Raw genomic sequence first — 25,155 nt, 5'->3', positions numbered from 1 at the left:
TTGCATGACTCAAGTTTATAAGTCTGTGTCAGGAATGAGATTATTAAGAGACTTGGAAATTGATTGATTACACTGATATGTTTTTACTTTGAATATAAGTATATTTAATATATTTCTTTATCTAATATGCTTTCTTTGTAAATGTAACTCATTGTAGTTAGAGTGAACATTCTGAACACCATGGCTTAGGCTGGATGTTAGTTAGTTACATCTGGCCAGCAGGCATGCACTGGCATTGTTTCTGTTCGCTCTTAGATAGTGTCAGAATGGACTGGGTGGAACTGTCTTTATTTATTGCCCTTTTGAACTTGCTTGAGTTTGCTAACTATATATAGATAGGCAGATCCTGGCCTTTTCACTGGACCCCCCCCCCCCCCCCGTGTCTTTGTCTTTAAAACTAGCTTGCATCTTGGTAAGGGAAATAAGGCTGAGGACATGCTCCAGAGGAGTCCAGCTCTGTGCTGAGGGATGTGCCACAAGCTCTTTCCAGATTGGGAAGACCTGTTCCAGAGGATGCAGCATAACATCTCTGATTTTCAAGATAGAAGAGTTTGAGTTGGCAAATGATGACCAGAGAAAAGCATGCCTATTTGCTGTTTGGCTTTTTTTATTGGTTAGGAGCTACTGGTTCTCTGCTGCTTGGTTTCATGTGCTCTCTTAGAGGAAATCAAGCAGGGGCTGAAGAGGCAGATGTTTAGTGGTTAAGAGCCTTAGTTGTTTTTTTTCAAAGGACCTGGGTTTGATTCCCAGCACCTACCTATGTGGTACCTCTCAACTATCTGTAACTCCAGTTCTAAGTGATCTGATGCCCTCTTCTGGCCTCTGCATGCACTGCACACATGGAGTGCACAGACATACTGTGCATAAAATATATAATAACATATGTACACATAAAGTCATAAAAGCAAAGGAAAGCAGGTAAATGATGCTCTGTGCCTGTGAGCCCTCAGAGAACTGTGTCCTTCATGTGTCTATTCAGAGTGATGCTTTATAGGAAGACCCGCTGTTTTCTTTTACTTTATGTTTTAATGAGCTTTATTATAAAAACATCTTGTAAATAAGCACAAATACCACCCACCCAAATTAACCAGACCCTGAAGTTAATATACACTTAGCCTTTGCATGTGAAAAAGATGTGAGACTTCACATTAATTTTTACACTTTTAGTTTTGAATATATTTTATGTACTTAGCCACCACCAAACCCAGAAACCCATAACAGATTTTGAACTAGAAAAACAATTAGCTTATACCTTCTTTCATAGCACTCCTGCAGGCAGTCTCCTCATCTCACATTCAGCCTTTCTTGTTCTCTTTCTTCCATGCTGTGCTATACCCACAGATACATCTGCTTATAGGCATATATTCTTGTCTGGATTCTGTATTTGAGGGAGAACATTTGTTTTATTTCTTTCTGAGAGTATTTGATCTCATTTAATATTCTGATTCCATTCATTTTTTTTTCTACAAAATTTTAGACTTAATTTTTTTTTCTAGAACTGAGAAATATCCTGTTTCTATGTATCCCAGATTTTCATTGTTCACTCACTTGCTGACAGGATAGCTGTGTTGTTCCATTTCCTCGCTATAGTGAATAAGGCAGCAGAAACAAAACAGGGTGAAGATATTTCTGTGGTAGGGTGTGAACCTCTCTGGGTACATGCCCAGGAATGAAATAGCTGGGACACTTAGTATTCTATTTTTTTTTTTTTTTTTTGAGTAATTTCCAAACTGATTAACTCAATGGCTGCATTAGTGTGTACCCCTACCAGTAGTGAATGAGGGTTCTTTTCTCCACATGCTCTCTAACACTTACTGTCAGATTTGTTAATGATGCCATTCTGACTGGGGGAAGTAGTATCTCAGCTTTAATTTGTATTTCTTTGATGACTAGAGATATTGGACACTGTTAAAAATTGTTATTGGCTATTTGTGTTTCTTTTTTGGAAACCATATAGTCTTCATTTTTGCTCATTTGTTGGAGATTTTATTTCCTTAGTATTTAATTTTTACAATTCTTTGTAAATTCTGGGTATTAGTCCTCTGATCTTCTCCCTTTCTATGGGCTGTTTGTTAACTCCGTTTATTTTTGCCATTGCTGTACAGAAACTTAAATTTTTATGTAGCCACTACTGTACCATTGGTGTTGTATTTAAAAGGTTCTTGCCAACCCTGATACCTTGGCGTTACATAATAGCGTCACTCTGTACAGAAGCCTGAGCTTGCTGCTTTGCTCTTCTAGGTTTGTGTCTAGTTTCTATGATGTGATTAGTAGAGGAAGCAACAACATGGTCACTTTAGGAAATTTTCCCATATTAAAAGCTCATTTTATTTTGAAATTGTAAAACCTCATACAAACATGCTGTGTATAAAATCCAAGATACTGTCACTTTTACTCATTGTAATCTTTGACCACCTGTGCAAATGCCAACACACGGGAGAGGCTAATACTGTCTAACTATTATTACAAAAACAACATATTCAGATGATCCAAAAAAGCCACAGAATACTTCAAGGTTTGGGGCAAGGTTATAGTTTATAAGCTATGCTCTAAAATATTCAGAGATGGCTTTAACTTTTTTTTGGGGGGGGGGCTGGACATACAGCTCAGTGATAAAGTACTTGTCTATCATGTACAAAGTCTGAGATTTAATCACTAGCACTACAGGGATGATGATGAGGAGGAGGAAGAGAAGAAATATTCTACTGTTTGATCTCTGAGTGACATTTTCAGGTGGGGCTATAGCATAATTTATTATAATTTAAAATAAACTTAGGACTTACAGGAGAGTGGATTAATTTTAGACAAGTTTTTTCATTTTCTATGTTTTAAAATACTCCATTTTAATTTTTAGTTACCAGTGATACAATACAAAATTTTTTAAAAAACACATTTTTGTTATTCAGTAATACTGGCCACACCTAGCCGTAGTGGTGACCATTAAAGGTTTTTTTTTTTTTATCCTAACCCATTTGAGGATATGACACAAACCACTCCTATGTGTGTAATTGCTAGTTTTAGTCATCTAGTCCCAGACCCATTTTCAAGAGTGTACTGGGCACAGAGAGCAGCAGTGGACAGTGTAGTGTAAGTAAGATGCCAGTATCCTTGTCTAATGTCGACTGTGTCTTAGGTTGACCTTTTTATCTAATTCAAAATATTTCTTTATATACGATATATTCTGCTCATGCTTTCCCTCCCCCAACTCCTCTCAGACCTCCCTACCTCTCCACCCACCTATATCCACACCTTTTTTTCTCCCTCTCATTAGAAAACATGTAACTAAACACACACACACACACACACACACACACACACACACACACACGAATAGGACAAAACAGACCTTTTATTCTCTTTTCTTAAACAGAGAATCTCAGTGCTCACTTGTGGCATTTTTTCCCTCTCTTAGAGTAAATTTTGAGAAAAAGACAGTCACACAAGCACAGGTAGCTTTTTTTTTTTGTTTTTTGTTTTTGTGTTTTTTTTTTTTTTTTTTTTTTTTTTTTGTTTTTTGAGACAGGGTTCTCTGTATAGCCCTGGCTGTCCTGGAACTTACTCTGTAGATCAGGCTGGCCTGAACTTAGAAATCCACCTGCCTCTGCCTCCCAAGTGCTGGGATTAAAGGTGTGCGCCACCACTGCCTGGCACAGGCAGCTTTTATATGCCTAAACCGATCATGTACATTTGGAATTTTAATACTTCAATTTCTGATTGGCAGCATTTAAAATTCCCTTGCTTTTAATCTGGTGGCAATTTGTTTCACAATAGTATATTATACTGTTAATTCCTGGTTGTATATAAATTCCTTTGGCTCTTTGAGTCCTTGTTAACATTTAATATTATAGACAGCATTACTGAACTGTTTTGATGGTGTACTATTTTTAACCATTTAGTGAAATAGGCTTATTATTAAATATTAATTTATAAGGCTAATACAATTCAGACAAGGGATTCTAATTCCTAAGTAAATGAATTTGTAATAGATCTCTTTAGATCAGCCAGGCCCCTGTGTTATCTGAGAGGAGGGGCTGCTACAAGCACCATGGACAGTGATCTTACGGTGTCTAGTGATGGGCCTTCCAGTGTTTAAAATGTTTTATTGCAAGTTTGGCAAAGATGACCTTGGTGAGTTCATGGTACAGTTAATGTGATTTTTATGCCACATTTTCTGATTTTTACAGTTTAAATTTTAAAAAATTACATTCATGAAATTGTTTTAGGAATATTGTTACTGGTTTTGTTTGTTTTGTTTTGGCTGACCGTTAGTATTCTTGAATACTGTTAGATCTGAAAGGGTTAGCTGTAATAAATTATGTATTTTAAAGGCTCCTGTGTTGTTCTATTGTAAAGTGCATGTTTTAGATATTTGGAAAATATAGAAGCAAAAGTAACAAAAGTATCCAGTGGTATGCTGTCTGAAGAAATTCTTACTGCCTTTCTGAGTTTCTTGCAGGATTTTATTTTACTTAGGGTTGGGAGAGTACATGTTGTATCTGGTTAATCATTTCCATTTTAGCCAGTAATGAATCATATTTCTTAGCTGCATCTCTGCCAAGAATTTAGTTATTAAAACGGACCCAGGTTATTCTGGTAACAATGCTCCACACTTCCTGAGGCCCACTGTTTGATACTTGTGTGAGTGCTTTCTCTATGTTCTCTCCTTCAGTTTTCATGACAACCCTGGGAGGTAGGACTTTTGTTGTTTGCATTTGTGAATGGACAAGGAAGTAGAGTAAGAGTAGATAACTTGTGTGAGGGGATACATACAGCCAGTCAGTTGTGTAGCAGAGATTTGTGTGCAGGTAGTCTGATGACATTGGGCTGTTAACTATTGTGTTTGTAATCAACATTGGGCTGAGTGTATTGATTTTTAAATTTTCTTTTGTTTGTTTGTTTATTCACTGTGTATGTGTGCATGCCCATGGATGGAGTTGGAGGACAACTTGCAGGAGGCAGTTCTCCTTTGATCATGTGGATTCCAGGAATTGAACTCAGGTCATTCATTTGATGGCAGTCAGTCTGTAGTTTATTGATTTTTATCTTCACTTGTAAAGCTCTGTTGCAGTCTTTGAGATATTGTTCTGTCTTTGGCCCAGATGATACATGCCATATTTTAATAACTCAGGCAGAGTATGGAGTTACTTTGTTTCTTACACAGCAGTCAGAGTTGCATTAGTGCTGGATGTGTGAGGGAAACTTTGTAGCTTTACTGAAACCTCCCTGTGCTCCTGGAACAGGGAGAAAGAGAAACTAAATATGAGACAGTGCTGTGGGACAGTGTCTGACATCCCCTGGAGCAGGTCCCTGGTCCCTTCCCTCTTACTGTTCACCAAAAACAAAACACCCTCTTTCTTCTGTGACTCTGAGAGATGCCGATTCTCCTTTTTGCTAAAGCCCAGCTAATTGATTTCATAAAACTGTAATGTATATCATTTATCAGTTTTCTCCAGGTAGCACTTGAATTCTAGAAAAATTGTACCTAGGCAGTATTTGACTGTGACTAGCAGATTCTTACTGCATACAGATATGTAAGAGTGGTTCCAAAAGAGGAAGGAATTTTATACGCAGGGCAGGCTTAGCGGTGAGCTGTTGAAACTTCAGTCCACTGATGAGCTTTTGTGTGTGTGTGTGTGTGTGTGTGTGTGTGTGTGTAAGATTAGTAAAGCTTGGTGAGAAAGTTTCTAGGTGGGAAGCTAAACCAGTTGGCCTCCCTGGTTGGTAGGGACTCATTTAGAATTCATTCATTGAGTGGAAGCCTAAAGCCAGGGATAGCACACACCTCTATGGTAAAGTTTAATTTATAGATTGGGAGCAGAAATTAGCAACAATTCTAAAATAATTATGTAGTACATTAATTAAAAATTTATATTTTGAGTCATGAACTAAACTGAGTATTGTGTACTGCAACAGTCCATTTGATAATAGAGATGTCTATTAAATGACAGGCAAAAACCAGATACATTGTGGAAACTCAAGACAAAGAGAGTTCAGGTTCTTGGCAGGACTCAGAGCCACATGCAGTTTAAATATGATTTGGACAGGGAGTTAGCTTGGTTGGTGAAGTGAGTACCTGCTGCAAAAGCACGAGGAAGTGAATTTGAATCCCTAGAGCCCACAGAAAAGCTGATGTGTGCATTTGTAATCTAACGCCAAGGTGGAAGGCAGATCCTGATGCTCACTGGTCACTCAGTGCAGCTGGAGTGCTGAGCTCCAGGTTCAGTGCCAGTCCGTGTCTCAAAGTAAGTAGGAATTGAGGAAAACACTGGCTAGCTGGTCTTATACATAGGCATGCAGCACACATGCGCATACAGAAATAAACCATAGCACATATTAAACCAAACACACACACACACACACACACACACACACACACACACACACGCACAGAAAACAAAACCTTAGAACTATTTGCTTCTGCAGTTAGTTGGACTGCAGTCTACAGAGGTCACTGAAATGGCAGAAATTGTAATTGCAGAAACTCAGGGCCTTCTTCATGCTTTTCTTGTATGAATAAGAGGCCTTCTCTTAAGTATTTTCAGAATAATATATTTGCATACTTAATTTTATCATGAGAACAAATCTCACTAAGTGTTCAAATAATGTTCTTAGTATTGCCTTAGGGTTTTATCATTGTGAAGAGACACCTTCACCATGACAACCTTATAAAGGACAGCATTTAATTGGGGCTGGCTTACAGGTTCAGAGGTTCAGTTCATTATCATCAAGGTAGGAAGCATGACAGTATCCAGGCAGGCAAGGCCCTGGAGAAGGAGCTGAGAGTTCGCTACATCTTCATCTGAAAGCTGCTAGGAGACTGGCTTCCAGACATCTGGGAGGAGGGTCTCAAAGCCCATCCACATGGTGACACACTTCCTCTAACAAGGCACCTCCTAATGATGCCACACCCTGGGCCAAGCATATTCAAACCACTGTGTGTGTGTGTGTGTGTGTGTGTGTGTGTGTATGTATGTATATTTAACTTCTATTTAACATAGCATCTGTGTCTACAGTCTTGTGGTTTGTATTCTTGAGTAAAGTACTATCTTAACTTAAAATTTGTATTCACTTATTTATTTTAAATGAAGCGGCACATAGCCAACCAGCACTGCTTCTTGGTAGTTTGCAGCTTTGGAACAAGTTTCTGATGCTTTAGGTGCATTAACGTTTTATTAATTCAGTGGTGTGTTAGGCTTTGATTGTTAGTGTTTGATTACTAATGTAGATGGTTGGTATTACCAACTCAGCTTAGAGTTGTATTGCAGAGTGTACTTTACAGTGCTCATTTCATCTTGAGCTGATGTGTGTAAGCAGCAGAAAGCTTAGATGTAGTTGGTGCCTACGTCATAGGCTGAGTTCATATAGTGAGGAAGTGTTTGTTCCCTTTTCTTTGGTTTGGTTTGCCCAGCCCTGCTTAAAAAACCTTGAGCATTTAAAGGTTATCTTTGGATTGTGGGGAGTTGTCTTAGATGCAGGCAATCTTTGTTCATTCAGACTAGGACTGATTGAGAACCTATTCCTTGTCAGGCTTTGTTAGAGGCTGGTTTACACAGATGAAAACATGTGGTCTCAGAGACCCTGCCCAGCTAAGAGATGCAGTATTAACAGGACAGGTCTGGGTGCCACCCCTAACACATGTGCCTCTCTTACTTTCTATTTTCATGTTTACTTGTTTAGTAGTCGGTCACACATGATAGACAGATCACTACTGTACAGGTGAGACTGACGCTTGGCACATGATCCTTTTCTTGTGTAGCTTGATTTTAGTATAGTTACTTAAAAAATGCCTTCGTGTAGGTGGTGGGATGTGGGATATGTTTATAAGCTGGGTTTTCACATGAGATTGGGATAGTTGTTAGGCAGAAGGCACTTACTGCTATGACTTACTTCACTGTCATGCTGTCTCAGGACTGTGGGGGCTGGGTGTGGGGTAGCAAGGTCAAGTTCTGGTGAGCTCACTTGGGACAGAGGGGGATTGGAGAACTGTGAGATAAGTGTTGACAGTTGTGAGTTTATGTAGCCATTTGCTTTCTTCCTTGTAAAAGGATTTTAAGGATTTGTTTTTTGTTTTGTTTTTTTTTTGTTTGTTTGTTTGTTGTTGTTGTTGTTTTTTTTTTCCCCCGAGACAGGGTTTCTCTGTATAGCCCTGGCTGTCCTGGAACTCACTCTGTAGACCAGGCTGGCCTTGAACTCAGAAATCCGCCTGCCTCTGCCTCCCAAGTGCTGGGATTAAAGGCGTGCACCACCACCGCCCGGCTGGATTTTAAGGATTTTAAGTGTTTCTTTCTTTATTTAGCCCAGGAAAGAGCAGAAGTGTTGAGTCTCATGTAGTGTTTCTGTTCCTCTGTCTTCCAAGAATTAGTATGTTCCAGGTAGGGCTCATCCTCTCAGCCTTTGCCCCAGCTCCCAGAGTGAGACATTATTTTAAGAAAGAAACATAGCTGGTTGGTGGTGGGCCATGCTTTTAACCCAGCACTTGGCAGGCAGAGGCATGTGGATCTCTGAGTTTGAGGCTACTCTGGTCTACAGAGTGAGGTCAGGACAGCCAAGGCTTCACAAAGAAACTGTCTGGAAAAACAACAAACAAACATAAAAGAAACACAGCTGTGAGAGTGTCTATTATCTTGGGCCATTTGTTTTCACAGTGTAAGTTAGAGATGAACTATTATTTATCTGTACGTGAGTGGCTGTCTTAGTCTAGTTGGGCTGAGGAGACTGGTACTAGCTAAGACACTGGAGCCAAGCACCATCCCAGTAATGAGCTGGCACGAGTGCTTCAGGGTGGAGGCAGGAGACCTGGGCCATGTTGCACCTGTCAGTAGCCTGAATGAGTTAAGGTAATACCGTTCACGTGGATGGAGATTTAGACGCTGTGAGAGATAAGAAAATGTCTAAGAGAAAGGAGTTTATGGAAATCCCAACTATGCAATGGCACTGTTAACCAGAGTAAAAGTATATATGGTGCATTAGACTTGGAGTGGGGAAGTAAAGAGTTTGTTTTATCATTTATCTACTTTGAGTACTTGTGATATTCTAGAAACTTCAGACTCAGTTAAGAGTGATGGGAGGAGGGGGGATGGGATAGGGGTCTCATCGGGGGATGGGGTAAGGGGATAACATCTGAAATGTAAATAAAAAATTCAATAAAAAAAAAAGAGTAATGGGAGCCAGGGATTCAGGGTGACTGTGTCAAGGCAGAGTTGAGAGGGAAATGGTGGCCTAGAGACAAGAAACCTAGGACAGCAAGCTCAGGAATTTCCAATGAGCTGAAAGGGAGGAGCTGTTGAAGAATTCCTGCTGCTCTTGAGGCAAGGCTGGCATACCCCTAAGGTCTCCTACTCCCTGCTGCAGAGTTAAGTCAAGTTTCTTTAATACTCTTGGGAGCCCTTGTTTTCTGGCACCCTACTGATACTGTTTATTATCATCTGTCATACAGCATTTGTCATGTTTCAGTGAAGTCTGTTGTGGTTAGACTTGGTTGTCAACTTGACTGGATCTGGAATCAGCTAAAAGACAAGCTGCTGGGCATCCTTGTCAGGGCTTTTCTTGATAGGCTATTTGAGGTAGAAAATCTACACTAAATATGGGCAATATCATCCAGTAGCAGCCCAAATAAGAGGAGGTGAGAGAAAGACACTTGCGTTTGCCTGCTTGCCATCACTTTTGCTGGCGAGTTTATCTACTGTGTGGCTGCTGCTGCTGCTTCTGCATTCCTTTTGCTGATAATTATAGCCCAGTTTTCCAATGTAGACTGAGAACTGGCAGCTCTCCAGGAATGCACCAGGCCTTTAGTGCCTTCAGTTTGGTGCTCCTGAGATACCAAGCCTGGCAGATTGAGCGGCTCTGGTGCATGTGAGCCATTGTTGGGCTACCTGGACTGTGTTGTGTAAGTCAGTCTCATACATTCCCTTTTAATACCTATTGTTTTTATTGGTTTTCTTCCTCTAGAGAATGTAGTGAATACATTCCTAGCATTCTTTTGTCGCATGTAGCAAACACTCACATAGTCTGTTTTATTCCTTCAAGAGCATCTTCACTAGTGCCTTAGTGCCTTTTATGGAATTAGGGTCTCACTGTGTGGCCCAGATTGGCCTCAAACTCACAATCCTCCTGCCCCAGCCTCCTGAGTTACTGGGATTACAAGTGTGTGCCACTGTGGCACCAGACTGGCCTTTCAGTTTTGAAGTGTTGTGTTTGTGGAATTTGCTGCAGTTCTTGATTTCTCTCTCGGTTACTTTCTCTTCCTTCTTCCTTACTTCCTTCCATTCATTTCCACCCATTGTTTGTGGTAGTGGTGGAGGTGGAGGTGGAGGTGGAGGTGTGGTAATGGTGGTAGTGTGGTGGTGGAGGTGTGGTGGTGGTGGTGGTGGTGATGGTGGAGGTGTTGTGGTGGAGGTAGACGTGTGGTGGTGGTGATGGTGGTGGTGGTGGTGATGGTGGAGGTGTTGTGGTGGTGGTGATGGTGGAGTTGTGGTGGTGGAGGTAGACGTGTGGTGGTGGTGATGGTGGAGGTGTGGTGGTGGAGGTGTGGTGGTGGTGGTGATGGTGGAGGTGTTGTGGTGGTGGTGATGGTGGAGGTGTGGTGGTGGAGGTAGACGTGTGGTGGTGGTGGTGGTGGTGGTGATGGTGGTGATGGTGGTTGAGGTGGTAGTGGTACTCTTCTCTTGAGAGGCAGTCAGGGTAGGTTTTTTTTTTTTTTTTTTTTTTTTTTTTTTTTTTTTTTTTAGGAGCTTGAGTTTGACTCTCAGTGCTGCTGACCATTCTAGAAGTGGATGCTTGAGGACCATGACCTCAGGTTAGGCCTTAGTCAGCAAGACTGCAGTAGATCTTGACTCAAAACAACAAATGGAAACCTACACCAGGGGGAAGGTCTTGTTCTTTTGTTGTTGTTATTATTTTTAATAGGTTTTTTGAGATAGGTTTTCTTACTTAGTCCAGGCTGAAACTCCTGATCTTCTTGTCTCTGCATCTGAATTTGTAGCATTACAGGCTTACCTTACCTGGCTGTATTTTGTTATTGTTTTTTTTTAGTTAAAATGCTTTTGTTTTATTTTTGCTGAATCCCACCACCACTACAATATTTATTTCTACCCCTACCTTTGAAGAAATCTTCCTTTCTTTGTGCTTCTGATTCATTTCACCTTTGCTTTCTTGCTTGCAGTCTACCTCACTGTTGCCTTTCCTTTCTTTTTTCTTTCTTTTGGTTTTTCAAGGCAGGGTTTCTTTGTGTAGCAGAGGCTGTCTTGTACCTAGCTCTGTAGACAGGAATTCACAGAGTCTGTCTGCCTCTGCCTCCCAATTGCAGGGATTAAAGGCGTGCCCCAAGGTCAAGCTAATGTTGCCTTTCTTGAGACCCTCCAGTTTGTAATTGTCAAAATCAGTTGTCCGTTGTGGTGCTCACAAAGACTTTGATCACTGCCTTCTTCCCCCTCCTCCCCTCTTCCTTCCTCACGCCTCTTCTCTTCCTTTCTCCCCTCTCCTTCTTAACCCCCCCCCCCCAGATGGCACTAGTCTCTTTCTAGAAATTCTTTCCTGTGCCCTTGGTGGGCTTTTTTTCTTCCTGGCAATGTGTTCTTATTACCCTTTGTTCATTTCTTTAATTAAAAACTCTATATAGTTACCTATGGAGCCATTTTCCTGACACAGAGTGGGCACATGATACTGATGGTATCTGACACAGTGCACATTTGATGTTTACAGGTTGACTGTGTGCTACATGCTTACCTGAGGATTTACAGTTATGTTGGCATCCTAGGATCTGCCAGAGGGTTATTTGGTAAAATTCTCAAATGGGAGATTTTTGTGATCAGTAAAACAAAAATAAATTAAGAACTATGTTTGACTTTGGTGGACAGCATGGAGAAGAGTTAGCATGTTATATTAGTGTAGAGGAGGAAGGGAAGGGAACTCCTGAGGTTCAGTGGGATGAAGTGCACATGGCGAGCAAGACTAGAGTTGAAATTTTTAGAGTTCTAGTACTATTGTATTCCAGCACACATTGGTCAGTGTGAAAATACATGGCCTCCTTATCATAAACATGATCAGTCCCTTTGCTTCTAATCATCGTACACTCACATGTAACATGAACTCTTAGGACTGCTCCTGCCTCAGTAGCCCAGCCAGACTCTATCCTTTTAGCAATCTCTGACAGTCTCCTGAGTAACATGGAGGTGCAGGGGGAAATCTAGTAAGCCAAAGACATGGCACTATTGCTTCCTAAGGTAAAAGCATAAGACAACCATTTATTTATTCTCAAGATTATAGAATGGAACATTAGTGTCCAAACATGTCACATCCATGGGGTTTGGGTTATACTAAACCCGAACACTTTGAAGACAGGTTTTTGCATTGTACCTTTCTGAGACTTGAGAGCAAGGGTGTTTGTTATGCACACTATGACAGTTTTCTGTCAACTTAATGCAAGCTAGGGGTCTTCTGGGAAGAAGGAGCCTCAATTAAGAAAATGCCTCTATAAGATTGGCCTGTAGGCAGGTCCTGATTGATTGATGTAGGAGGGGCCAGACCACTGGTTGGTGCTTTTCCTGTGTTTGGGGTTGTATAAGAGAGCAGGTTGAGCAAGCCAAAGAAGCAAGTAAGCAGATTTTTTTTTTTGGTCTCTGCTTCAGTTTCTTCCTTGACTTCCCTCAGTGATGAACTGTGACATGGAAGTATAAGCTGAAATAAACCCTTTCTTCCCCTAGTTGCTTTTGGTTGGAATGTGTCATCACAGCAACAGAAAACAAAAAAGAACACACATCCTCTATAACTAAAGAGTATGAGCTTCAGGAGGTTGGGTCATGCACAAACTGCAGTAAACAAAGGCCTTTTTTAGTGTTTCAAAAATCGGACCCTTATCATTGGACTTACATAAAGATTTTAGACAGTGGGTAACTTACATTAGAGCCTAAAGTGTCTGATAAGCTTGGAGCTTGTGCAGACATTAATGACTTGGTAGCATGTCATGAAAAATGCAGATTTGCTCTGGGCATACTCCCCTGCTCTACCAGATCCGCTAAGACTTTACTCTCTGACCAACTTGAGAAAAATGGTGCAATAGTGGCTACTGAAGGAGATAGTAAACATAGGTCTTATAACACAGGACATGAAAAACTCGTATTTAATGAGTTTTGTGGAATAAAATTAGTTTATTATCTTTAAATCAAATCCTTAGAGTAAAATTAGAAGTCTCTCAGCTGTCCTGAAGTTGCCGAGCAGAGTGAGCATTGTTTTCTTGCTCATTGCTGAGGTTGAGCATCTGTCTTCTCATGAGCATTTCTCGCCATCTGCATTGCCTTCTAGCTGAAATGCTTGTTTCTGCCAGGATATTATAAGTGTTGAAAATTATTTTTAGAAAAACATTGATCTGTCTGTCTCTTTCTGCTCCCTCTCCCTGTCTCTGTCTCTGTCTCTGTCTGAGACAATGTCCCACTGTATAACTCTGGCTGTCTTGGAACTCTATGTAGACCAGGCTAGCCCCAAACTCACCAGAGATCTGCCTGCGTCTGTCTCCTGAGTGTTGGGATCAAAGGTATGCAACACTAACTACATCTGGCTCAAAAACATTGACTTCTTACCCTATGTTTACAAATGCTTTCTCTTTCTTAATAATTTAGTAATTTTGGTGTTAGCCACTCAGTGAAATGCTTCCCCTTATATTTAGGGTACTTGAAATGGCACTGGAAAGATTAAGGGAACACTTAATGCTCAGTATCTTAGCTGGAGATGTAATTGATAGCTTGTACCTTTAAAAAATTCTAATAAGTACCACATTTATCACAGCTTGGGCTTAGGTAAACTTCCCCCGACCCTCTCTCTCTTTAACAGCATTAACAGTGTTGTCTGTGTATGTGTGCTACACTAAGGGAAAACCTCTGCAGGTTGTTTCTTCTAACCATGTGGGTCCAAATGATCAAAATGAGGCGGTCAGGCATGGCAGCACCATTACCTGCTGAGCCATTTTGCCAGTCCTCCTAAGTCAGGCTCTCACTTCTTCAGCTGTATGTGCTGGCTGCTACTATGTCAGCTTGGCACAAGTGTGAGTCATTTGTGAGGAGGGTAGCTCCATTGAAAACATGCCCCTACCAGATGTTCTGTGGGCAAGCTCATGAGGCATTTTCTTGATGTTTTGAGCAGGGTAGGGGGTCCTGGGTACTCCAAGAAGGCAGGCTGAGTACGCCAGGAAGAGTACACCAGGAAGCAGCATCCTCCATGGCTTGAGTGCCCTCACTTCCTTGGTCTTGTACTGTGTTGTGGAGCTGTAAGCTGAAATAAACCCTTTGCTTCCCAAGTTGATTTGGTCGTGATGTTTTGTCAGAGCACTAGAAGCCCTAAGACACTGTACCACTGTGTTAGCATTAGAAGAACATGGTTTAAGATTCCTGAATGTTGACTGATTTGGATGCCTTTGATTTTAAGTCTCTGTTTTCTATGTAACTACAAAAAACCCCCAAACTTATTTATACTTTAATGATTTGTTCTTTTATCTACAGTAGTTAAAAAGGTGAACTATTGTGTATATGTACACACACACCTTTCTTTTATATACCTTGTGTATGTGTATAATAAATGAACTTAAAATCTCTCTCAGAATGAAAGCATATACTTGCAAAGGTTCAAAAATAAGCAGTAATTGTTCTAAGAGTTAGCTAATTGATCAATTAGTGATTAGAAACCTCTTTCTGGTTATCAAATATCACATGCCACTTAATGTGTGGGTTTTAAGAAGTATGTTATAATTTGTCTTGTGAGCATTGTATACAGGATACTGCTACAAACCTAGGTAGCATAGCCCGGTACACTTGTAGACTATATGTGGAGTGTATGTTACATGTTATATGTGTATATGCTTATCTGATTACTTAAAACTATTAATTAGCTTTTTATTTGTTGTGGCATATATATGTATATCTAATGATAAAGTAGCTTTGTTTTTTCAGTTTACTTCTACAAACATCATGGTAAGGTCCTTGTGAGGCAGGAAGAAGGTCTGGTCTGTTCAGCATGACTCAGTAACTGGTGTTGGTTAAAAAAAAAAGTCTGACACTAGCCAGTTTATTTTAGGTACAGTAAAGTCTGGGAACCGTTTCCTGATGTAACACAGTCCTGTGTGCACAGTAAAGCTTAAGGCATAATTACATAGAAACTCTTATCAAAGTACATGTTACCTCTTCCGTGAAGATGGGTTCTATAGATAGACTACATATGTCATCTTGAGAGCCTCAGGGAGGATATGATGTGGTCTCTGTCATACAGATAGAAAAGTCACTAGGCTATTAACTACCTTAGGTCCTGTTAGTAAGAGTATGGGGGAGCCTGAGGGAGGCAGGTGTGGCCAGGCCCTATAGGCAGTGCAGAGGTTACGTAGGCTCTTAGCCACCTCCAAGCCTTCTGGGCAGAAAACAGGTTAAGCATCTCTTCCTTTGAAGAGACAACCCTGAGTGTTTAGCATTCGTGGTTTCCTTAGAGCTTATCTGTGAGCACAAGACCTCTGTGCTCCCACCAGTTAAAAATGTAAGTTAATAGGTTGGTAACATACTTCGAGTTAAAAACAAGGAAGCACTCTGTTTTCTAATGTACTTTCAGAATCCTCTATGGAATGGGGGAGTAGCCAAATATTGGTTGTCTAGTAAGAGCATTTTCAGGAGTTATGCATTATAAAATTCTTACAGCTCAAGATCTTATCAAGCTGACATTGATTAGCATATTCTGGCAAACAGTTGCATTTTGTGAAGATGGTCAGTGATTATATTATCTGTTTCCTGTGAACGTGTCATATATAAAAGAAGATGGTGAAATATGTCTGTACTCTGCTCTCAGTTGAAACTGGTTCATTTTCAGGAATACATTTCTGGACATTTCCCTGCAACACCTGGTCAGGGCCCATACTCCCAGCCATCATTCTTGTCTTGTTCTGTTTGTTAGCTTATTCCCAAGCACTTAGTCTGTCATCCATGGCACTTTCTTCTCTTGACACTTGTACTGGGTGGTTTTGTGTGTCAACTTGACACAAGCTAGAGTCATCAGAGAGGAAGGAGCCTCAGTTGAGGAAATGCATTCATGAGATCCTGCTGTAAGGCATTTTCTCAATTAGTGATCAATGGGGTGGGTCCAGCCCACTGGGATGGTGTCATCCCTGGGAAGAGGTGGTTCTGGGTTCTATAAGAAAGCAGGCTGAGCAAGCCATGTAAAGGAAGCCAGTAAGCAGCGCCCCTCCATGGTGTCAGCATCAGCTCCTGCCTCTAGGTTTTTGCCCCGTGTGAGTTCCTGTCCCACCTTCCTTTGATGATGAACAGTGATGTGGAAGTGATCAACCCTTTCCTCCCAGTTTGCCTTTTGGTCATGGTGTTTTGTAGAAGCAATAGAAACCCTAGCTAAGACAGCACTGGTGACTGGTTTCTTGCTCTGGCCAAATAGGGAAAATACCTGGGATTTAGTCTGTCTGTTTCTTCATATTTACTCCTTAGGGAAATCTTTCATCCTCATTGCTTTTGAGCTAGTATCTTCTGAATTTATATTTATGAGCCTGAGTTTCATCCCCTTAATTATTGCTCCCTGGACATCTCTAGGTGCAACCCAGGACTTGTAGATTAGTCTACCTGACCTATTAGTGCTATCGGGTTCTCCTGCAGGTGCCTGACATTTACCCAACACCTTCCTTTCCCTTGTACATCATGCCTAACCTGTCAGCATGGTTAGTACCACTGCCTTTTAGAACCACTCCTTACCACTTGCCAGGCTAACTGTTTGAGTCTTATTTTGCATGGTGCAGTGTTATATTGTATCTCTTATTTCTGCTCCATTAGTTTGTTTAAAATCAAGACACATATTTCAGACCTTAAATCATGTACTTTTCTTGTCAGACTCTTAAGATTTTTGTATTCCTCATATAGAGTGCCTCACTTGTAAAGCTTCTAAGCTCTGTTTCTCAGGAGGTTGTAAGAGTTCTCCCCCTTCTCATTCTGTTGTGTGCAGTTTTCCTTTGATGCTGCTTCCACATGCCAGCTGGATTTGCCTGTGTATCTGCACTGCTTCCCAGGCTTGGGTGCTGTTTCCCTGCAGTGAGGCTTCAGCTCCCTAATGTGACAGTGCAGCTTTCCTCCTCCTGCCTTGGACTTCAGTTCATCCCTACTGTCCTTTTGTGTGCTTCATGATAGATTCTTAAACTACGCGAGAGCAGGAATTATTTTGTGTTCCCAGTACCTAGAGGTAAGGGGAGCATGTGTTGCTGGTGATTTAACGTTGAATAAAAGTATTCTGTCTTTAGGTTTAATGTCTCCTTTGAGTACTCTTTAGTTACTAATTTCAGTGTTCTTAAAAAATTATTATTATATCTGCTTCTTTGCTTCTTTCTCCCCTGCCTTTCTCTTTCTCTTCTTTCTTCCTCTCTCCTCCCTCCCTCCCTCCCTCCCTCCCTCCCTCCCTCCCTCCCTCCCTTCTCTTTCCAGAGGGTCTGGTTGTCTTGGAACTTGCTCTGTAGACCAGGCTGTCCTTGAATTCAGATCCACCTGCCTTCTCCATGGCTTAGAAAATATAAAAAGAGAGAACATTTTTGCAGTCTTTCATGTAAGAGCCAGAGGACAGGAGAAGTGCTTAGAGATACTGTCTTCTGCACATGACGTGACCATTGTCCTTATTAATTCACTGCAGCTATAGATATCTGCATAAAATCAAGCTATTATCTGTTGTCACTGTTCCAACAGGCAGCATTCATTGGATTCAGTGGGCTACCAAAAGAGAGGGGGGGCTGAAGGAGGGAGGCAATGTGCTGTGTGTGTGTATGTGTGTGGTAGAAAGGGGAGTTGAGAGATGGATCAATGTGTATACACACACACACACACACACACACACACACACACACACACGTATGATATTGTCAAAGAATAAATGAAAGTTATTATAGATTGGCACTCCTGTATTCCAGCCAGACTTTTGGCTACTTTATGGGTTCCTTTTTCTATCACCTTGCCCCACCATTATACCTTCCAACCCCCAGTACTACACAATCGAGAAAGATGGTTAGAGGGGAAAGGGACTGTCAGTTTCATTAGACTACTTCTTGCTGGTTAGGGGCTTTGAGTTCCGTTCCTTGGGGCAAGTTTGATCTTCCCAAAAAGCCATAAGCAGGGAGAGCAGCAGCTACCACACCCCTCTCAGGGCTCCAGCATTTTTATACCCTCTCAACTGATCATAGTGGTGGCTGTTTAACTCCCCATGTTCCAAAAACCACCCGCTATCAGCTTTGTGAATTAAATATCAGTGAAGTAAATAGCAACAGTCTAGTGTTGTGTTCCCCAGAATTCCAAAGTCATACACTTGCAGAAACTTTGCAGCTGGCAAAATCACGCCCCTGCCAGGACACGAGGCAAATCATAGTCTGCTGCTGTGGACTATCTGAAGCTGCCCCATATCTCATACCTGGGATTAAAACAAAAATATAACATTTCTGTGTTTAAAGAAACCACAAGTTGAAATCTGTTGGAACCTCCTACAGAAGACCAGTTGAAACAACTAGCCTTGTGGAACTGAGAAATTACTCCATTCTTGGACTTCCCATTCACAGCTGACCTTTGTTGGGTTAGTTGGACTACATACAGACCAGTGGTTGCCACAATTCCAACTCAAAAGAACTACACAGGCTAGAGGGGCTGTTTGGTCAGGGAACCTGTGCACTGAGCATTGTTTTCCTTTGTGTTCCTTGTTCTGGGCAAGACTCACTCTCTGGAGGCTGTGAGTTGCACTTGACGAAGCAGAAGATGCCGCTCATCAGTTTTTTACCTGTGCCTACTCAACTTTCTCAAGGCAACTTGAAGCTGAAGAAAGGGCAAGATCTCAGAGATCACTGCAGACCTCTCTGGTCTCCTCTCAAAGGGAGCCTCCCTCCTATGGATATAAGAAAGGCTGGATTCCATGGTTGCTGGAGAATTTTGGAAGTGGAGGTACTTTTCCTGAAATCCATGTGGCCCAGTTTCCCCTGGATATGGGATGACAGAAAAAAAATGTCAAATGCTCTGGCCATTCAGTTGGATCATGAAGGGAAATTTAAATATGATGGAATTGCTTGACAAGGACATTCCAAAGACAAGGTCATTTATAGCAGATACACTGAACACTCCAGTTCCAAAGGAGGTTATGAATGCTGATGATGACCCAGACCTGCAAAGGCCCGATGAAAGAAATAACAGAAAAGACAAGAATAGCCTTGGAGAAGATAGTATCAAGGAAGGTTGTTGCGGCCATGTCTGTTCATGCAGCTGACAGGCTGCCTCCTGATCAATATATCTGCTACGCACCATCTCAGCAAGGAGGAACATTCAATTCTGCAGCTAAACAGAGGGTTATTTAGATTATAGAAATGCAGAAAGACCCAATGGAGCTGCCAAGATTTAAGATTAATAAGAAAATTCCCCAGGGATCACTGTCTCCTCCTGTACCTGTAATGCACTCTCCTCCTTGGAAGAAGACTGTAAAAGAACAACAGGCATTGAAGATCCTGCCATGTATATCCAACTGGAAGAACTGGAAGGGTTATACAATTCCACTGGATAAACAGATGGCTGCTGATGGAAGAGAACTTCAGACTATCCAAATAAATGAAAATTTTGGCAGGTGAATTTCTGAGTTCGAGGCCAGCCTGGTCTACAGAGTGAGTTCCAGGACAGCTAGGGCTACACAGAGAAACTCTGTCTCAAAAACAAACAAAAAACCCAAAACAAACTCCAAAAAACAAATTAGATTTGTTAGTCTTTGTTTATATGCTTTTTTTGTTTAAATGCATATATTCCCGATTTTATTCTAAAATTTTTACAGTTTAATTTTTCACACATAGGTAGCTAGTTGATTTGGACTCTTTAAGATATATACGGGGAACTCTTCTCCAGTTAAGATATATACGGGAACTCTTCTCCAGTTGCATTTTTTGCCCTATGCCAGTTACTGAAGAATCACACACATAATTTTCCAGCCATTATTTCCTTTGCATGCATTTGTTCTTACTTTCATAAACTCAGATACATATTGATCACATGCTTATTCTGTTAGCTTTTGTGTAACAGTGCTTCCTGAATGTTTAGTCTTATTGCAGAATTGTGTATGTTTATGTCTTAGTTAGCATTTTACTGCTGTGAACAGTTACCATGTCCAAGGCAACTCTTATAAGAACATCATTTAATTGGGTCTGGCTTACAGATTCAGAGGTTCAGTCCATTATCATCAAGATAAGGACATGGCAACATACAGGCAGGCATGGTGGAGGAAGAGCACAGAGTTCTACAGCTTCATCTGAAGGCTGCTAGCAGAATATTGACTTGCAGTCAGCTAGGGTGAGGGTCTTATAGCCCACACCCACAGTGACACACCTACTCCAACAGGGCCACACTCTCTAACAATGCCGCTTTTTGGGCTGATCATATACAAACCATCACAGTTTACAACCATATTTTTGTACAACGGGATGAGAGGCAGTATAGCAGGATGCTTGTAAAGTATGGCTTGTTTCAAAATTGCTCAACTGAATTCTGGTCCAAGCTGATACCATGGTCAAGTTACTGTGTCTTTATAAGCCTAGTTTGTTTGTTTTGTTTTCCTTATGAGACATTGTAATATAAGTTGTATTAGTAAATTGTCAGGCGATTTTGTTTGAATGCTGACTCTACAAGAGATGGGTCCCTTGCTTCAGATTCTTGAATGTTTATATCATGTGGTCTCTGAAGACCCTTTTCTGAGGCAGACTGCCTCCTGCCTCTGTAAACAGGAAAAAAGCAAACAGATAGAACATCACACCCTGAGACCAGTTAGAAGTTAAGCCATTTCCAACCAGGGTTACCTTTTATCTCATAATATAATAATGAAGCAGGTTCTGTTCTGCATGGGATACCAGCTGGCTGCCTCAGAGGGGCTTCCCCAGTCAGTTTCTGCTGGATATCGCGTCTGATCAGAAGATGTTATATTTGCTTGCTCTCTCAGGCTGTTGTAGTTGTTGTAAGCACCTGATTTGAGGATGTTTTTGTGTCTCCTCTGGCTTTATCTGCTGGGTGCTTTTGTTTGCTACATACTTAGTAAACTGATGCTGTCATTAAGTCACTCATTTGAAATCTGAAGTATAGATAGTATAGATAAATCTCTCTGTGGAAAAGGCAGCAGTAGGGATAGCATCCGCCTTGTAAGGTTTTAAAAATTGAAGTAGTTACATAAAACCCTTTAATATATTATTTGGCACAAGGTAGGCACCTAGTGGCCTATGGTCTGCATTAGTATATAGTATCACTGTTTTCTGTTTTCCTTTCTCTTGTCCTCCTTTACTTGCTTTTTTGTAGCAAAACATCTTGCTTTTCCTAGGATCGAAATTCACAACTATGTGTTTAACTGCAGTTCATGTCATTTGTCAGGGAGGGGCAGCTTCAGTAAGATACTTTAGGTTTGGGGTTGTATGTTTTAGGTTGACTTTGTGTTCCGTAATTTAAAGTGATGAAAGCTTGTTCCTTTATGTTGTGTGTAGTTACATCTAGAAATTGTATTATCTTTTCCAAAAGTATCCTTAAAGAGCTGACATAAAGATGAGTTGGGAAAAGATGCTTGCTGCAAGCCTGACCTTTTTTGAGTGCAGTCCTAAAATTGACATAGAAGGAGAGAACAGAATTCTTCAAATTGTCCTCTGATCTCCACATGGGTACTGGCATACACTCTTCCTGCATACACATGTGCTCAAGAGTGCATATGTGTGTGCACAGATACATGGAAATGTGATAGTTTTAAAAACGTATCCTTAAATTAGGTATTATGATTAGTGTAGCTTTATGTATGCAGAATCACTGATTGTAGTATTTTTGCTTAATGATGACACTTGGTGTATGTCTGTATCCCTGTCTTAAGTTCATCTCAGTGATACATGCCACTGCTAAAGACTATGTTCCAGAACCTACTTTTCCTTTTATTGGTTTGTGCAAATGTGAACTAGCTTGGTTTGTCAGTTTAACTATGGAAGTCTGGCTGAACCTGTGGCTCTGGTGCAGCATTTCCCTGTCACTGACTGAGAATCCAGTTCAGTGACTGATTCTGTTCAAAGTAGTTCTGATTTTGTAAATCATGTCAAGAAAACTCATTTTAAAAGTGAGTTTTCGTTTCACTTTGCTCTGTTATTTTTGTAAATAATCACAGTTAAAAACTCTGGAACAACCAGACCTTCTTCCTAAACTGGCTCAGCTGATTTATGCAGCTTACCTTCTTGTTTTCTCCATGCCTGGTACCAAGTGACACTCCAGTCTTCTGTGGTCATTTGGTGATGCAAACAGTGAAACAAGAAGATAGGCAGGAGGAGGTGCTTGGTGGTACCAGGTACCAGCTTTGGTTCAGGACCGCTGTTAATATGGCAAGGAGAATGAGAATTCTTGGACACTCAAGCAAAGCAGGGAGGTGTTCTGTTGTTGGTAACATTTCCCACTAGAAAGCAGTAACTTTTATGACCTAGAGACGACTCAAAAATTACTGTTTCTTGTTTGCTTTTTCTACCTTTTCCCGATTTCTCAACCACACATACCTGTCTTGGGTCAGTTGTGAAAGACAGTATAAGAATACCGGAAAAAAAAAAAAAAAACTGTTCAAATTTAAAACTGATTAGAACGTTACATGAAAATCTTATTATCAATAAAAAGAAATTAAGCAAATATTTTAAAAATGTTTGCTGATTAATAATAGTGGAAAGGGTAGAGTTTTGAAGATACTGTTAAATTCAGATAGATAGCTTGAGGAATTTTGAAAATTGAAATAAATTAAGTGCTGTGATTTCAGTTTTAGTGGTAAAGATGTAAGTGGGAACATTTTGATTATAGAGAATTCTTTGATTAACTTGCCATAGCTTAAAAAGTTACTTTGCATCGATGGGAAAATTTGTACACAAAAGGGTGAATGATAGCTTACTAACCTTAGTGCATATAATTTATATGGGGTGGGGTGTTACCCTTACTGAAATTTAGAAACGTTCTGTTTACATATTATATGCACAACGAAGGTTATGAAACTAAGTTAATGTTTTCTCTACTTGGGCTTTCTTTAGGATATTAGGAAGCAAAAGCTGAGTTCAGGCACATGGTTATTTGAACCGGAAGACATTTTTATATATGTTAATATAGGTTAAGTAGCTGGGATGATTTGAACCTGTAGAGATTTTTTTTGGTGAACCTTAATTTCAATTTTTTAGACATAGACTTTAAATGTATATTGTATTTTTATTTTGTTACAAATAGGATTTATATATACAAATATATTTTTTCTAGCTACTTGTTCACTTAAGAATTTTATAAACAGGGACTGGAGAGATGGCTCAGTGGTTAAGAGCACTGATTGTTCTTCTCAAGATCCTGAGTTCAATTCCCAGTAACCACATGGTGGCTCACAACCATCTGTAGTGGGATCTGATGCCCTCTTCTGGTGTGTCTGAAGACAGCTACGTGTACTCATATAAATAAAATAAATACATATTTAAAAAAAGAATTTATGGACAGAAAATGATAATAAGTGCCTCAGTTTGTGACAGATGGCTTAATCCTTAGTAAGCACCAGGCCTCATGATATAGTGTGCAGCAGTCTCCTTCTGCTCTACAGCCGAGGAACATGAGTATGTACATAGAATTGCACTGCAGTAGCTCTGGTTGTCCCTGAACTCCCGATACTCTAGTCTGTCACCTGAGTGCAAGTGGCTTTCATATAACACTGTATCTGGCTAAAGTAACTACTTTAATTAGCATTTATTCATTTATTTCCATCTGTATGTGTTTGTGGGGGCACATGTGTGACTCTACATCATGGGAGTCAGTTCTCCCGTGGGAGGAGCCTGGGGTCAACTTAGTAGTCAGGCCTGCACCTGCTTAGTCACTCATCAGCTCAGCTAGGTTCTTCCTGACCTTCACATTCTCTCTCACATTCTTTCTGTGTCTCTCCCTTCCCTTCCTTTCCTTTCCCTTCCCTTCCTCTCCTTCCTTCCTTCCTTCCTTGCTTGGGTCCTTCCTTCCTTCCTTTTTTTTTTTTTTTTTTTTTTTTTTTTTTTGGAGACAGGGTGTCTCTATACTCTCTACATAGTCTTGGCTGTTCTGGAACTCACTATAGACCAGGCTGATGACCTTAAACTCAAAGAAATCCACCTGCCTCTGCTTCCTTAGTGCTGGGATTAAAAGCATGCACTACCACTCGAAATAACTATTTTACTTTCTAAATGCTGAAATTTTCAAACAGGTGAAATTCATCTCCCAGATTAGAATTTTAAAATTTAGCCTTAATTGCCTCTTAGTCATAGGGTGCTTTTAAATACTATAGACTTTCTGAGAACACCAGAATAGTTTTGCTATAGACTGTCCCACTTCTGAGTTTTCTTTGCTGTTTTGCAGAGCGAAGGTGTTTTCATTGGTGTCTCCAGCTTTAAAGGCGCTGTGGATTCAGGCTTAGCCATGTGGCACATTTCTTAAGCAGAGCTGAGCATTTCACATCTATCACACTAGGTCGCATTGTGTCAGATTCTTTACTAGCCTTCATCTAATGGCGCTGTCTATAGGCTCTTTGTCCAGATCACTTTGGGCTCACAAAATCATGCTTTTCTGATTCCATCATTTTTCCTTTCTTGGTTGGAAAATTATATATATATATATATTTTTTTTTTCCCCACATATATGTGTGTGTGCTCTATTTGCATGTATGCCTGCATGATAGAAGAGGGCACCACATTCCATTATAGATGGTTGTGAGCCACTGTGTTGTGAACTGAACCCAGGACCTCTGTCTGGAAGAGCAGCCAGTGCTCTTAACCACTGAGCTATTGCTCCAGCTCAAGGCTGCTTTCTGAGACAAGGTTTCCCTAGGAGATCAGGCTGCCTGGGAATTTACTATCCGCCTCAGCCAGGAGTGTGAGCCTAAACTTTGTTTTCTAAGATCACTTGGAGACGATTTTCTTTGTGACAATGTGATCTGTTTATTATATGATTCATTTTGGGTTGAATCTTTTAAGTGATTGCATTTTGTTAAAATTTAATTTTTTTTTCCTTTTAAAAATTATTTCACAGTTCCCAAAATGAAGCCATGTGATGAGGTATAATTAGAAAACATGCTCCTCCCCACTGATGAGTCCAGTCCAGTCCAGTGGATGCTGTCTGTGCTTCCTGCTTTGTTTGTAAT

At 40.6% G+C, this 25,155-nt stretch overlaps 1 protein-coding gene and 1 pseudogene across 21 annotated transcripts in view; both read left to right on the top strand.

Annotated features, from left to right (window-relative positions):
• Positions 1-25,155, top strand: part of Afdn (afadin, adherens junction formation factor) — a 123,777-nt gene that overhangs the window by 7,382 nt on the left and 91,240 nt on the right. The window lies entirely within an intron of this gene.
• LOC143439981 (SNW domain-containing protein 1 pseudogene) lies at positions 18,753-19,609 on the top strand (annotated as a pseudogene).

Source organism: Arvicanthis niloticus, chromosome 28 (assembly GCF_011762505.2).
Source record: "Arvicanthis niloticus isolate mArvNil1 chromosome 28, mArvNil1.pat.X, whole genome shotgun sequence".
Classification (NCBI taxonomy): Eukaryota; Metazoa; Chordata; class Mammalia; order Rodentia; family Muridae; genus Arvicanthis; species Arvicanthis niloticus.
This window is presented reverse-complemented; position numbering and strand designations above follow the sequence as displayed.